Raw genomic sequence first — 13,481 nt, forward strand, 5'->3', positions numbered from 1 at the left:
TATAAAGGGAGTGGGAAACAGATTGGGACCACATGGAGGAGGAAAGATAAAAAGGAACAGCGGATGTCCCGAGAAACCCACGAGGGTGCAAGCCAGACACAGGTTTCGGGGCACTATCAGCCAGCACGTGCCTGCGGGGAAGCTGCGAGCAGGCTGACGTGGCCACACCATGAATCCCGAGCAGAGGGAGAGCGTCGCCTCTAGGCTGTGCTGGCACTCTCTCCTCTGGTAACGCCAGTAGAGCTTCTCCAGCCACACAATCGATCCCTCCTGACAGTGCCAGTCAGCCTGCAGCAGTCAGTATCTACACCCCACTTGTTTTCTCTTCCCTCTCCTCCATTTCTAGACTCAACAGGGAAGCGTAGAGCCTTATCTGGGATGCCTTGACATCCCAGAGCCCCGGCACCACATCTAAAGCCTCTCTGATTTTCTCCAGATCCTCCTCAGAAGCAGGACAGACCGAGGCAGGGCTTCTCCACCCTCGCTGAGTGCAGGCGAGTGACCCATTGGGGTCTGTATGCCCATCCCTCCCTCTTCCCCCAGCCCCCTCACCCTGCTTCTTCCCTTCCTTCCCCCAATCTTTGCAATCCCTCTCCAGGCAGGGTGGTGAAGGACATTGTACTGCAGCTACAGGGAGCGCACGATACCCACCAGCCCTGAGGACAGGAGCCCAGCGCTCTAGGGAGCAGGAACTCGGTCCTGGAAGCCTGTGATCGCCTGGCACGCCACCGCCAAGCCGCCTTTGACGTCAGCTCATGTCTACAAACATTATCTTTGACCCGTGGCCAAAACTTGCAGGGAAACATCAGTGGAGAAGGCGAATATCCACAAAGATATCCCGCAGGGAGCCCGCTCCAAGAGCGCTGGGTGGCAAGGGGCAGCGGGCCATGGGCAAACGTGCAGGCGCGCCCGAGGCGATTCGGGAGCCAAAAGGTTCCCAAGGAATCAAATAATTTAAAATGCAAATCCCCGAGGGAATCGGTTGGGTGAACCCTCACTACGGGTCACCCAGGCTGGGCTCGGGCAGTCCCAGCAGGGAAGCCTGCAAACATCTGGAGGCTCGGCCGCTGCCAGAGGATCCCGGGCAGCCAGGGGCTGGCCCCAGGCAGAGCAAACTGGAGATTTGGGAGACAGCTCAGCACTCAAACAGCTGCCACTGCCACTCTCCAATGCCCGGTGCTGCTCCAGCCATAGGGGCAGCAACAGAGCATCTCCAACCCCACTGCCTCATGCGTGTATTTAAACCAACGCTAACGGCACCGATGTGGCCGCCTGGAAAGCAGCAGAAGCAGCTCTCGCAGCCACCGCTGATGGAAAGGTCACCCGTTTGCTGGTTGTTTACGGAGCGCTAGGGAAAGCTGGGGGATGGGGTGACTGGTGGCAGTGGGAACAAGCACAAAAGGGAGCTCTGGATCAGGGCTTTCTTTTCAGAGGAAGGAGACAGTGATTGACATGGCTTTGCTGGGGTCTCACGGCAGGCCCACAGTGGCTTCGAGATTGGACCTCAGGTCTCCAAGGACGGAGCTGCTTCATATTACTCAGCACCAAGAAGCCAAACACAGCTCCTCCTTGGTGAGCAAGCCACAAACACCAAGCTCTGCTGAGCAGACCTTGCTCCCTGCTGCGGCACCCAGCTTGGCGTGCCTGCTATGCCCTTGCTCCCATCACCACTTACCTTCTCAGCACAAACCCAAGCCAATAACTCATAGAGAAATCAACAGTGCCATCTGCTGCACGGCCCCCTCAGCCCTGAGCAGCCGGACAGCCCGCAGCCTGCCCACGCGAGGCTCTTGCGCAGATTTACACAGCTCACACCACTCACAACAGCATGAAAAACACATCCCCAGCCAGCACCAAGCGAGGCATCAGCAAGCATCGCTGCAACAGGAAAGCAACCCTACAGCAGTTCCATGGCCACCCGCAGCCTAAGGGCTGGGGACAGCCTGAGCTTTGCATGGAAGAGCCAAGGACAGCAGCATGGGGAGGCAAAGCAGAACAAGAGACTGTCCCAGAGTCCATTTATTGACCGCAGCGCGTGAAGGAGGTGTAGGAAGAAGGAAGTTCACTTGGCAAAAGCAAGCAACCAACCCCTGTGCTCCATCAGCACCCTGCAGGTGAAGCACATCTTCCAGCCTCTCTACAGGGAAAAAAGCAAACAGTCCCAAACGCCCACTGAGCCTCGGCGAGCTAGCTGACACCATCCCAAGCGCCTCCTTTGGAGAGAAATCCCAGGTTCTGGCACTAGATACCATGCACTCCCACGTGTACTTTATCACCCTGATATCTCAGGGAAACTGCAGGTATTGGGAACACGTGGGAGAGCAGGGGCAGCCGGAGGGAGCTCCCTGTGCTCCTCCAGCCCCAGCAGCTGGGTCTAGTTGCCAATTTACCACCCCAGCTCCACAAGTGACTGCAATTCGGTTTTCTCTTCATACATTTCCTCTTCATACACCACCTGGAAAGCGTGCTGGCATCCCCCAGTGAGACATAGGTTGCTATAGCAATGGAAAGGTATCAGAAGCAAACGCGGCGTTGATGGATAGTGCCGATTGCTTTTAAGATCGCCACACGAGATCAGGCCCCTGCTTCTCAATGTCCAGTAGCCAGGGAACGGTGCAATGAAAATACTGTGAGGAACTGAAAAACACAACCTCAAAGATGCCCAGAATAAACAGACTTCTGAAAAGCCCCTCCTTTCTTCACATAAAGTAATCTCAAAGCAAACTGACCCCAAAGATTAACTGCGCTGAGTTACAGGACGTCAAACCAATCCTGACAGCATCACAGAGATTTATCCCGGAGCCTGCAGCAGCCGCTGCATCCTCTGCTCACGTCTCATCAGCCCTGTATGCAGGCACTTACACACATGCATGAGTGGGAGCTCCAGATGGAGCAGCTGAACCACGCTGAGGAGGGATTTTGCATCTCTCCACCCGCTTCCTCCCAGCCCCTGCTGCCAGCTGGACTCTCACTTGTTCTCACTTGTTGCCAACTTGCCCTCCTACTCGAAGCAAACCCCCCCCCGAGACTTAACTCCAGCCATTGGAGTCACTTCAGACGCAGCTCCCTTCTCTTCTTCAGCGCAGGCGACAGAGACAGAAACAAAATCAGCTCCAGCCTTGCCTGCCTGCACTCAGGCACTCCGCATCCCACCCTTAGCCAGCTCCAAGCCCGTTTGTCCACCATCTGCTCCCTTCTCCAGCCCAAACGGCCACTAACGGAGGGAGGCGATGGGTCTGCAGCCTTTGAAGTTTGGTTCAGGTTAGAAGGCACCTTCTGACGCAGCTCGCGTACAGGTTTCACCCTCGCACACGGACCTTTGCTTCCCCGTGTCACGACACCCTGAACACCACACCTGTAGCAATCAGAGCAGAGATGAAAAAACCCTCCTTGTTTGCTCAGTTTATTTACTCGGCCGCGCTCAGTTTTCCCAGTTGTTTGTGTGGGTCTTTCCCTTAGCAACCGGAGAGAGAAGAACATTTATGAGGCCTGAAAAATGTAGCTGTACAGCCATAAGAACTGGCAGGGTGCGGCTGCGGGTGCAGCTGGAAATTCCTCTTAACTCATAGTCACAAATGACGGGACTTCGATAAACAGCACCCCCTAAACAGCGGAGAGGTTCATCCTCCTCACTCAGGACACGCAGAGGCGGAATCGGGAATTCTAAGCTGCGCTTTCCACCGTGCCACCCACCACTCAAGCTCCTAGGGTTGTAGTAAACACCTTGACGTGCCTCAGTTTACCCCTATATAAAATAGAGATAAGGATGAGAAGTGATGAGAAAGCTAAAGCTGAGATCGTACCACAAGTCACTCCATAGGAATGTGATGCACATTCCCCAACACAGAAGGGAGACTGAGCTCTGGACATCATCTAGACAGCTTTACACCTATAATTTGCTGGATCTCCCCAGCAGGATTACTCTCCACAGCCATGGTGACAGAGCACTCTTGTTCTTGACCCTTGGCAGAGTCAGGATCCAAACCCTGGTGTTTTGGCTGCCAATCCCCTTTTCCAAAGAGACCTGCCACGATCCAGCATTGACACCAGCTCCTGCCTCACATATTTACCCCCAAGAGGGCTAGTTTAGCGCTGTTTATAGGGCTGGATCAAGGGAAATAAGGCCCAGACCAAATGGACCCACTGGGTGCAGAAGGAGGCTCCAGTATGCACATTTTTCCAGTCCAATAATGGCTCCCAGACCACTTTTCCATCACAAAATCAGCCCTTCCCTTTACTCATTCCTAGGCTCCCAGGAGCCATCGCTGCCCACTTACCTTCCCACCACCCCCACAAGGGCAGCAGTGCAGACTCCCCCCCCTTCTCCTCCCAGGGACGGGCTCAGGAGAAGAACATGGGAAGGGGACTAGAAATACAAAGCCGGAGGAGCATCAGGACCAAGCAGAGAGCCACATCCTCATGGAGACTCCCCCCCACATTTCATGCTTTTGCTTCATATCCTCCCCAACCAAAAACACCAGTGGGTTTGCAAATATGGAGCTTTTATCCACCTGGGCTCAATTTAGCCTCGTTAACGCACCAGGCAGAGAGACAAGGGACCTCCTGGTGCCACTTGGCCTGAGCACTGCAGCCCTGGCTCGCTGGCACAGCTCGCAGCAGCCTCGCAGCTCGGTGACGGCTGCAGCATCACGGCAGCACCCAGACCCTGTCCCAGAGTGTCTTGCTTTAATTCCCAATCCTTCATCCCCACTTTAAGTGGCTGCATTCACCCGTTACATAGACAGAAAGCAGAAAAATAAGGATTCCCCCCCAGGTTTCTCCTCTGCCAGGGGTCTGTCTTGCTGGCGTGTACGGTGTCCCCCGACCCCAGAGTGGCACCTGCAGCCACGGACCCCAGGGAACCGCTGATGGAGCCCCCCACTCCCCAGCCCCACACAGCTCACCGGTTGCAGACAGGGATACAGGGGGGCATCCCTGGGATGCTGGGGGAGGGAGACAAGGACAGGGATGCAGGGAATGGGGGAAGGACGTGGGAGGCCAGGGGGACACGGACAGGGATGCTGGGGCTCAAAGACAGGGATGCCAAGGAGGGAGGATATGGGATACCAGGGGGACACGGACAGGGATGTTGGGGGGGAGGAGAACAAGGGATACCAGGAGGGGGGACATGGACAGGGACATTATGGGAAGACAGACAGGGATGCCGGCGGGGGAAGAGGGGGGGACGTGGACAGGGATGTTGGGGGGAGGACATGGGATGCGAGGGGGACACAGACAGGGATGTTGGGGCTCACAGACAGGGATGGAAGGGAGAGAGGACACGGGATACCAGGAGGACATAGATAAGGATGCCAGGGGGGTTGGGGGTGGGGGGAGGAGGACACGGACAGGGATGTTGGGGCTCACAGACAGGGACGCCAAGGGGAGAAGATATGGGATACCAGGGGGACAGGGATGCTGGAGGGGTACAGGGACACAGATATTGGAGGGGGGGGGGAGGACGTGAGGTGCCAGGGGGACACGGACAAGGATGTTGGGGCTCACGGACAGGGATGCAAGGGGGGTTGGACATGGGATGCCGGGGGGTGCGAGGACAGGGATGCCGGGGACGGGGGGGGAGGAGGCGGACAGGGCTGTTGGGGCTCTCGGCCAGGGCCGCCGGGTCCCCGCAGCGCTCACCTGGGTGTCGATCATCATGGTGCCCCTCGCAGAGCCCCCGGCAGCCCGCCCCGCCGCCCATGGGGGCCCCGAGCCGGCAGCGCCGGAGCGCGGAACCCAGAGAGCGAGGGGCGGGGCGGGGCGGGGCGGGGAGGGGGGAGGGACCGGGGGGGTGTGGGGGGTGGGAAACACGGACACACCGACACCTGTGAGCGGGGACACCGGCACCTGTGGGGGAACAGGGACACCCGTGCACAGACACACGGACACCCACGGACAGACACACGGACACCCGTGCACAGACACACGGACACCCACGGACAGACACACGGACGCTCACATCCCTGGCCAGACACACAGACACCCGTGCACAGACACACAGACATGGACAGACACACATACACTGATGGACAGACACACGGACACCTTGGGGGGGACACATGGACACCTGGGGGGGACACGGACACCTGTGGGCAGACACACGGACACGGACACCCATGGACAGACACACTGACACCTGTGGACAGACACACGGACACCTGTGGGCAGACACACGGACACCTGTGGACAGACATACCAACACCTGTGGGCAGACGCACTAACACCTGTGGACAGACAAACAGACACTCACATCCCTGGCCAGATACACAGACACCTGTGCACAGACACATGGACACCCGTGCAGACACACAGACATGGACAGACACACGGACACTCACATCCCATGCCAGATACACAGACACAGACACCCGTACACAGACACACGGACACCCATGGACAGACAAATGGACACCCACGGACAGACAAATGGACACCCACATCCCTGGGCAGACACACAGGCGCCTGTGGACAGACACACGGACACCCACATCCCTGGCCAGACACACTGACACCAGTGTGCAGACACATGGACACCTGCGCAGACACACGGACACCCATGGACAGACACACAGACACCCATGGACAGACACATGGACACCTGCACAGACACACAGACACCTGTGTGCAGACACATGGACACCTGCACAGACACACGGACACCATGGACAGACACATGGACACCTGCACAGACACACAGACACCCGCACAGACACACAGACACCCATGGACAGACACATGGACACCTGCACAGACACACGGACACCATGGACAGACACATGGACACCCACATCCCTGGGCAGCCACATGGGCACCTGTGGGGAGGCACATGGACATCTGTGGCCAGACACACTGACACTTGTGTGCAGACACACAGACACCTGTGGGGAGGCGCACAGACACCTGTGGCCAGACACACGGACACGCACATCCCTGGGCAGACACATGGGCATTCGTGGGGATGCACACAGACACCCATGGACAGACACACTGACACCTGTGGACAGATACACAGACACCCCTGGGTGGACACACGGCCACCGGCACCTGTGGGCGCACAGCAAGGCACCTCTCCAGGCGCAGCTTCTGCCTGGTGGCCTGGGCATCCTGCCCACCCCTCTCCGTGGGGAGGGGGGTGCTGGTGGGGGAGCAGGAGACGTGGGTGAGGGGTCTGGAGCACACGTCTTATAAGGAGCCGCTGAGGGAGCTGGGGCTGTTCAGCCTGGAAAAAAGGAGGCTGAGGGGAGACCTCACGGCTCCCTGCAGCTCGCTGAACGGAGGGTGTAGGGAGGTGGGTGCTGGTTTTTCCTCCCAAGTAACAAGTGATAAGATGAGAGGAAATGGCCTCAAGTTGTGTCAGGGGAGATTTCGACTGGACTGAAAGGGATTTCAAGCACTAGCAGAGGCTGCCCAGGGAAGGGGCCGAGCCACCATCCCTGGAGGTGTTTAAAAGACGGCACTTGAGGACATGGTGGTTTAGTGGTGGACTCGGCAGTGTCAGGTTTACAGTTGGACTCGATGGCCTTAAGGGTCTTTTCCAACCTAAACGACTCTGTGCTTCTGTGCAAGAGCACCTTGCAGGCCTCGCTAGGGAGCGCAGGGCGGTGTGGAGGGTTTGGCACAGCGCTGCTGTGCAAGCTATAAATAGGAGAAGAGCTTCAGGGCAGAGAAAGGGGTCATTTGCTGGGCGAGATGCCCCTGCGCACGCTGCTGCCAAGCTCTCCCCAGCCAGACACGGCTAACGAAGAGAGCCTGGCACCCTGCCGGACGGGGACTGTGTCGCCAGTGCACGAACATCCACCTCCAGCTGCTTCATCTCTGCTCAACCCAACACCGGGCACGGAGGGAGCTGGGAAAAAAGCTGCTGGAGATTTCAGCGCATCGTCGGTGCACTGGAGCGTGAGCTGGTGAGGCAGCCGAGGCTGAGAGGAGCGGGGTTGCCCTGGAAACAGGGGCTGCATGTGAACGGCTCCAGTGCTCCGAGTTTATATTTATGAGGCCGATGACATGTGTCATCGTAGAGCAATGTCAGGAGAAGCAGGAGCTGAGAGAAGGCTGCGTCACTCTCCATGGCCGAACGCTCCCAGTCATAGAATCACTAGGTTGGAAAAGACCCACTAGATCATTGAGTCCAACCATTCCTATCAAACACTAACCCATGTCCCTCAGCACCTTGTCCACCTGTCCCTTAAACCCCTCCAGGGAAGGTGACTCAACCCCATCCCTGGGCAGCCTCTGCCAGTGCCAAATGACCCTTTCTGTGAAAATTTTTTTCCTAATGTCCAGCCTGAACCTCCCCTGGTGGAGCTTGAGGCCATTCCCCCTCGTCCTGTCCCCTGTCACTTGGGAGAAGAGCCCAGCTCCCTCCTCTCCACAACCTCCTTTCAGGTAGTTGCAGAGAGCAATGAGGTCTCCCCTCAGCCTCCTCTTCTCCAGGCTAAACACCCCCAGCTCTCTCAGCCGCTCCTCATAAAACCTGTTCTCCAGCCCCCTCACCAGCTTCGTTGCTCTTCTCTGGACTCGCTCCAGAGCAATGTTCCCGCAGAGCCGGCCAGTGCACTTCTGGGGACCCCAGGAGACACCGCACAAGTGCCACCGTGCCCAAGAGCCCCTGTCCCAGGAGCCACCAAGTGGGAAGAATCAACTTTCCCAGGGACGCAGTGGAATTCCATGACCCAGCACAGCCCACCACACCTGACCTGGAGCCCATCCCGAACCTCCGTGGCTCCAGGCCAGCAGAACCAGCAGCTCTGCATGGGGAGCGCAGCCAGGAAAGGAAAAGGTGCTGCCAGAGCCCTCACTGGCAGTCGATGCTGCTACAGAGCAACATCATTCTAATTATAGTAACAGTGTCAGTGCTGAACAGCGAGAAAGATACATACTTCAAAAGGTCTATAACGATGTAATTTGCTGCTGGTAAAGCTCATTTAAAAAAGAAAAAAAACAGAAAACAACCCACCTAGAATGAAGCATTTCTAAAAAGTTATTTGTACTCATCTGACTTGCTTTATATTGGCTAAAGGTTCAGCAGGGGGTAGGGGGAGAGGCAGGGGGGCAAGGTGAGCAGCAGATTTCTGGTTAAAACTGCCTTGCTGTTCATACAGCTTTATACTAGTTTTCCATGAAATAGTGACATTTGGTGGATCTATGTTTAATCTAAATATAGCCCAGGAAAAGTCAAGTCAGTGCAGCATCACTCCGAGGCTTAGAGAAAGGAGGGAGTTGGGCGGGTAGGCAGACATTTAAAATCACTTTGATGCGTTTTGAAAGCAACGCTTTCCCAAATTATTTGGTTGTGTGAACCTACGTGCGGATCAGAACTGCAGGACTGGGGATTTAGTGTGAGGAAAGTGCAACCCACTCCTGTAAATTCCTTCTCTGGTCCCTGCTGTCCCCAAAATCACCCATCACTGTGGCTCCACAGGGTTCAGCTCACAGGGATTTGCTGGGGCAGCAAGGTGAAGCAGAGCAGAGGGGACAGAACAGCAATCCTGGTGTCTGGAGCTGCCCCTTTTGATTAGGGCTGAGAAATAAACTCGCTCTGGTCATCTCACATTCACCAGTGAGTGACCAAGACTCATCCCTGTGCAAACCTAAGCTGAGATACAGTTCCTTCCGTAAAAAAAACCAGGCTAAACCAGTAGGAGAATAAACCCAGATGTTCTGCAGGGAGCTCACAGCCTTCCAGCTCCTTTCCACCACCGTGCTGCTTCTGCTGCTTTAAACCAGCCAGATGCACATGGCTGTTCCCCAAGCTGGTTTTGTGCAGGGAATGTACAACTGATGTTCTTATCCTTCCTCATCCGTGTCTGCTCAAGGAGCGTCTCCTTTCCATGCCCTGCAGATGCAGATCTCACACAGAGAAGGTCTGACTGGGCCAGTCCTTTCGTAACTATTGCTGCCTATCAAGATGGGTCAAAATGGCATTTCTGGTCAATAACGTCAGGCGACAGCACGTGTGGGAACGCTCAGGGAACCCTGAAGAGGATTGAAAATGGGTGCTAGTCTGGTTAAATGGGAATGATTTTTGACTTATCGCTGGGGAGAACAAGAGGACTGTGGTCTGGCCCCATCTAGGATCATATTCAGTGCTGGAAGTTTCTATTTCTTGCCCTCTGAGAAGTTTTCCCTTTGGCGATGAATGCACCATGCAAGTCACCAGCTGGAAGAAGGAAAGTAAAGCCTGTCAGCTGGGTTCTTAAATTAGAGGGACAATGAATCATTGTCTGTTTCAGCTGAGCAGAAGGGGACGGATGGAACAAGGGGCCCTTGGGAAGGCAAGAAGCTACCGATCTAAGGCTTGGTTAAGGATAAACAGAATCTGAGTCAAGGATAAACAGGGCTTGAGTCAGAAATACCTTGACAGCACGATCAGATCCTCAGGTGGCGTAAATCATTTGATGATTTATTTATATGTGGTGATTCACTTTTCATACAGTTCTGCACGGATGTTTCCAAGCCTGAATTCCCTTGGCACAAAGACCTGTGAGACAGCATTGTCCCCTGTGGGGAGTGGAAGAAGACCCCACAGGCAAGACTGGCAGACTACTGCCTTGCTCCCACGTGCCTCAGTTTCCCCACTGAGCAATGGATGTCCGTGGGGAGCTCAGATCAGAAAGTTGGTCCCTGCAAAGCTCCCACTCTGCCCACAAGTCTCAGGCTGCACAATCCAAACGAGAGAAGAGATTGCTGCTGGTGGTGGGGGAAGGGAATTAATCAGCAGGAGATGACAACAGAAGTCCAGGCTTTCATTAATTAGCGGAGGGCAGGAGCTGATTCAGGGAGCACCTCCCATGCTCCACTGGGGAGTGTGTTTCTGCAGTCACATTCCTCCACTCCCTGGAGACACAGGGAGTTTCTAGGTGCTGCTTCAAATCACAGCCCTGCCAAGCAGAACTGTGTCAGGTAACGTGCGACACGAGACCTTCCCCAGGGGAAGATGCTCCGGGACTGCCAGGAGGATAAATACGTTTTGCGCTGCACAAACCAGGCTGTTACCATGTCAATCACAGCCTTGGATTCAGCCAAAGGGTGGCTGGGAAGCAGAGTCGGACACCAATCCTTTCACCAAACCCAGAAACACGGACCAACCTCTATCACTCACCTCTGTTCCTCTCAGAGTGGATTTAATACAGGCTACAACTATCTCTACAGGAACTCAAGCAATTCAGGATGTTCAAATGAAGCCCAGTGGCTGCAAAGACAGACCAGTCTAGAGCAGAATTAAGGCATAAGGGGAATTAGCTATTGGCCCAGTGCCTCTACACATTTGTGGCTGCTGTATCACTTCATGTTTTTATTGGATCAGAACGTTTTTCTAAGAGATCTAGCCCAGCCCAGCCACCTATTATAAGGTTGATACTGATCCTGGGAGATAAAATTATATGGTTTGCCCGGTGCAGATCAGATTAGGCACTTCCTTCTGGCTTGTAAAGGAATCCATAAACATAGCAACTGGCCCTAGTTTCAGCCGTGGCCTTTGGACACTGTTTTAGAAATAAGAAATGCACAGTATTAATCCTGGGTTTGGTGTGGATATATATTTTTTTAAATATTTGGATGATAAGATCTTTCTTCCCACTTTTGTCTTAGATGAGGTGCCTGGTTACCCAGCGCAGACATCTTCATGGGGGCGTGGGGCTTGAGGCATTTTGTGTACCTTAACTATATTATTGGTATTCTGAAAGCTTATCTAATTAGTTTCCTAGAATATGGAATTGATACTGGCCAGTGCCATTCTCAGCCAGCTCACTTAGTACTGAAATGGCTCGTTAAAACATCTGAAATAAGCGGCAGGGCCCTAACGCTTTGAATACTTGATGCACTGCCATGCAGCAATTTTCTCATGTGAAGAGAAGCGAGAACAGTAAGGCACCTCTTCCCCTTTTTCTCTCTCTCTGCCAAATGAGCCTTTTTTCTTTTCTTTTTTTTTTTTTTTTTAACTGTTCCCTTAGAAACAACCAGCTTCGCCCTTTTACCCCTCTCCTCCTCTACTCACCATGCAGCATGGTAGCGATGCTCAGCCCAGCCATTCCCTGCTGCTCTGTGTGCTCTTCTCTCCCTGTTACCATTAAACGAGCACAGCTCAGACTTGCAGAGCCCTCTGGTAAATGTCTCAGGAGGTAACAGAGGAGACGTTTATGGCAGATGCACTGCAGCAAGGGAGGTGGCACATGAACCTCTATGCTGTGACCTCAGTTGACAATCACGCAGCTGTTGTTGCCAAGCCAGGGCTGTTCCCCTGTGTTTGGATACCCCGAGTGAGCTGTCAGGCTTTGAAGGCTGTAGAATATCTGGTTGAGCTTCTCATCACATTCATGGAAAAAAAAAAAAAAAAGTTAACCCCAGCCTACTTCCAGCTGTTTCACTAGAGTGTTTCACTATGAAATGAAATCACACTCTGCTTGCTGGAAATGCATCAGCCCTCACTGTCAGTTCCAGCAGCTTCCAGCCAAATTATTTCACAGAGCTTAGAAAAGTTGGAGAGAACTGAGGCAATGGATAGGAACATGAACTCTCAATACCAGATTTGCTGTGCTGGAAAAGATTACATGATCTACAGAGACATGTGAACCAGGGAAAAAGTTCAGAGCACATCTGTGATTGAAATAAACCCAAAGAAGTTCAGTCTGGGTCTGAGCTGTGCCAGTTCTGTCTGCAGTCGGGTCTCCAAAACACAGATTGGAATCTGGAAGAGAGCTGCTGTATGAATTCACACTATTCGTTCTGTCAGACCAGGGTTCTGACTGGCAATGGTTGGCACCAGCTCTCTGCTGAGAAGGTCCAAGAAGTCCTGCTGCATACTGATCAGGGATAACGTGCTCCGTGACTTCAAATTGCAGTGCATGAAAATTTATTGCCCTGCAAAATTCTTTTTGTTTTTTATTTTTAAGTGGAAAGGTCTTTACTAAAGCTCCACGTCGTCTTCTCCACAGGAATGTCAAATGCCATTTTGATCCTGCTAAGCCTCGGGAGCACACTCTGGCAAAGGCATCTGCAGCCTTGCTATGAGGACAGCTTTGCATTTGATAACTGACATTTCAGGTGCCTTTTTGTGTGCTGCAGCCTCAAGCAGGATGCTCGTATTTACAAAGATTAAAAATTCCCACCTCCACTTTGGCTGCTGCTTCTGAAACATATAAAGACACCCGTTCTCCAGAGAAACTATCCACATCATAGAATCATAGAATAACCAGGTTGGAAGAGACCCACCGGATCATCGAGTCCAACCATTCAACCATTCATGTTCCTTTCTCAGTCTGTTCACACTGGGAACAAGAACTGGTGGTGAGGCATGTTCTGTGGGAGCTAATATTCAGTGTGCTTGATCGCTTGGAGGACATCTCTGCGGGGATCAGATGGTCAATCTCACATCTTTGATAGGAATGGTTGGACTCGATGATCCGGTGGGTCTCTTCCAACCTGGTTATTCTATGATTCTGTGATCTCTCTGTAGTTCTTATCCACTGTGGAAAAACGTATAA

Source organism: Phaenicophaeus curvirostris, chromosome 20, assembly GCF_032191515.1.
Source record: "Phaenicophaeus curvirostris isolate KB17595 chromosome 20, BPBGC_Pcur_1.0, whole genome shotgun sequence".
NCBI classification, from domain to species: Eukaryota; Metazoa; Chordata; class Aves; order Cuculiformes; family Cuculidae; genus Phaenicophaeus; species Phaenicophaeus curvirostris.